The sequence below is a fragment of the Nuphar pumila genome, chromosome 3 (genome assembly GCF_984573655.1).
Source record: "Nuphar pumila chromosome 3, dmNupPumi1.hap1.1, whole genome shotgun sequence".
NCBI classification, from domain to species: Eukaryota; Viridiplantae; Streptophyta; class Magnoliopsida; order Nymphaeales; family Nymphaeaceae; genus Nuphar; species Nuphar pumila.
In genome coordinates this window covers 35,868,098-35,871,117 of record NC_143251.1, presented here as the reverse complement: position 1 = coordinate 35,871,117, position 3,020 = coordinate 35,868,098, and the positions used below count along the sequence as shown (strand labels likewise).

General features: G+C 41.1%; 1 pseudogene across 1 annotated transcript; it reads left to right on the top strand.

Moving 5' to 3' along the window:
• Positions 1-425: 425 nt before the first annotated feature.
• Positions 426-1,046, top strand: LOC149842575 (brassinosteroid-responsive RING protein 1 pseudogene; annotated as a pseudogene). The gene has a single exon (XR_016431078.1). The product of XR_016431078.1 is annotated as a brassinosteroid-responsive RING protein 1 pseudogene (transcript).
• The last annotated feature ends 1,974 nt before the right edge of the window (positions 1,047-3,020 follow it).

Here is a 3,020-nt window from a genome sequence, read left to right as displayed (position 1 = left end):
GGTAGCTTTAATCAGGATTTTTTTATGGAAAGAAAAAATATATATTAAATTAAAAAAATTGAAAAATTCATGTGGGCGGTAAGGAATTGCCCGACAGAAATTGAAACAGTTTAGCATAACTGCTAAAGATAGACTACTCTCGAGCTAACTGGTTAAACCCATCATCTAATATGACGCTACCACGTTATATATTATCAGGACACCATCACGACAAAAAAGCCTTTATAATTTCATGAGAATTTTAGGGGCAATTCAGTCCACAAAATTACAAACAGTCCACGTGAAAATTCAAATTTGAAAAAGAAAACACAGAATGGCAGTCTCGAAATAAGATCCGAAAGCATGTAATATATTACAAGAGCCATCCCTATTAATACCAAGAGCTCACCCCTCCTCTCTCTCTCTCTCTCTCTCTCACTCGGATACTTTCTCTAGATTTTCAATGGGTTTCCCAGTGGGCTACTCTGAGCTTTTCCTGCCCAGGCTTCTCATAAACGCAGCCTCTTTCCTAGACCTCCTTAGGGAGCTTATAAATTGGCTTCTTGGGTTAGTGGGTCTAGCCGGGTTCCTTGAGCCAGACCCAGCCTGGCCAGGTTGCGTGGACCAGCTGCCTGAATTCCAATCCGTGACGGCCAGGCTGATCCGGGAGATCCTCCCTGTGGTGAGGTTCGATGACTTGGTGGCTTCCGGCGACTGCAAAGGCAGCGAGAGCTGTGTCTTCTGCCTCTACGAGTTCGAAAGCGACGACGAGATCCGGCGCCTCGTGAATTGCCGGCACATATTCCACCGGGCCTGTCTAGACCGGTGGATGGACCACGATCAAAGGACTTGCCCGCTCTGCCGGACCTGTTTCGTCGCCGATGAGATGCTGGAGGCCTTCAACGAACGGTTATGGGCAGCTGCGGGGATCCCCGACTTCTACGGCGAGTACCCCGCCTCGGCTTCACTTCCACTTTCCATGTAGTAACTGTCTTAACAATGCGATCAGACCAAGTGTGTATAAATTTCAGAGGAATTTAATTAGATATCAATATTCTTTTTTTTTATATCATCTTCTTTCTCTTCTGGTTTTTTAGTCAAAGTTGGAGAATGGCTCTCAATAAGGTTCTAATCTAAGAACCCTTAATGATGACAGTGGAACCCTAACCAGTCCAGCTATCTTATTCAATTCTTATATTTATAAGCTTGATTCATATGATTTATATTGTATCGTACTTACACTCGATTATAATTAAAATATGTCAAAATTATTTGTAAAGAATGGTACTTAAAAGCATAAGTATCCAAGTGACAATGTTTTATTTACATGCATTTGTTTTTTTTTGTTTTTTTTTTTGAGAATTTAATTGTTATCTCTGCTAACAAATTTTCTATTCATAGTAATAGTAGCAGTAGAATTTACCTTTGCACTGAGTTTTGACAGGAGAGAGTAGGGATGGCAGTCGACTGGGGCGGGGGCGGGGGACAAGGTCACCACCTCCGCCCCATCTCAAAATCCGAACCTTTATCCCTGAACGGGGATGGATTTTAACCTCCATCTTCCAGGGCAGTGCCCGTTTTCACTTTGTTTATATTCATCTCTTGAAGGATTAGGGACGGGACGGGACGGGGTGGGGGCAAGGCGTTGTTTCCTGGTCCACCACCATCCCTAAGAGAGAAAAAAAAATAAAAGGGTGCATGTGCCATGGTTGTGGGTGCATTTATGATCTTGTTTGGCCGGAATACGATGGCACAAGGCCACCTCGATGAAGCCAAACACAAGGTTATGGCTCGGAATTTGATGAAGCATAGGCTGTACGGACACCATGCGGTCGCCATTTGTTATATAATTGAGATAGGTGGAAGTTACAGTCCCCAGGAGAAATTGCTTATGAACAAGTGGGGTTTCTCAATATACTACTTTTGCCTTGGGGCTTCCACACTATCACATATACGGGAATAGGGAATTTCAATACAATTGTTTTTTTTTTTTGGCAGTCTCATGCCTTTAGAGAAACTGTCGGATAGACAGGTAAGTTAAATTCATGGTAAAGATGCATATGATACATCTTTTCTACATTTCTCAAACTGTATAAAGTGAGGAAGTTTAGCTATTTTGCAATAGTCAAATTGTGGTTAACTTCAGTTGATCAGACTGTAGGGCTTGTGTTTGGCTCGTAAAGATCAAACTCATGAAATAAGCTCAACAAACAGAATACGAAAAGTGGATGTTCTGCTTGGCATGACTCTCCTATAGGCTCGTTAACCAATAATAAGTATTTCTTTCGTCATAGAGTATATAGATGGTTAAAGTGTCTGGCTTGTAAGCAAGAAGCTGAGTTCACTTTGTATTACTTACAGCTTTAATTAAAAACATGCCCGAATTTGTTTTCCGGTTTCAGCTTGGTTCAGTAGGTTTAGAATTCAAACTATATTATTTTCACTTTTGAAAATGTATTGTTTTTAGATGAACCAGCGCAAGCTTGGCTGGTTTGCCACAAGAACAAGCCTAGCTTCTGTTCAGTTTGTTTGGCTCCATTACCAGCCTTAGGCCCTTGTCTGGCAAATTCTTTAAAAAGGTACATCCTGAAATGCCTTTCAAGGAAATATTTTCTTGCTTTTGGATTATCAAGCAAACATGGGTATCTCTGTGAGTTTTTTTTTTAAGGAGAAAAAAAAGGGAGAGTGAAAAGAGGAGAAATGCAAAGAGTTGAAGATTGTAATTTCTTTAAACTCCTTTGCAGTTAAGGTGAAAGCAATTTAAATATGGAGGATTAGATGCAATGTGATTGTACACTTTTAGTGTCCCGCTGCACCTGATCACCCACCATCTTGGAGATACAGCCTACAGTTGATGATGATGGTGATGGGGTGCCGCAGCACAATTATAAGTGTCATATTGCACCTAATCTCAATTCTAATTTAGGAGTTTAATTTTGTAGAGTCAGAGACAATGGTTGACCAACCATTTCTTCCTGAGGAGTTACTTGACTCAGTAGAATTGGCATTGTCTTCTATGAAGAACACGTGACTTGGATCAG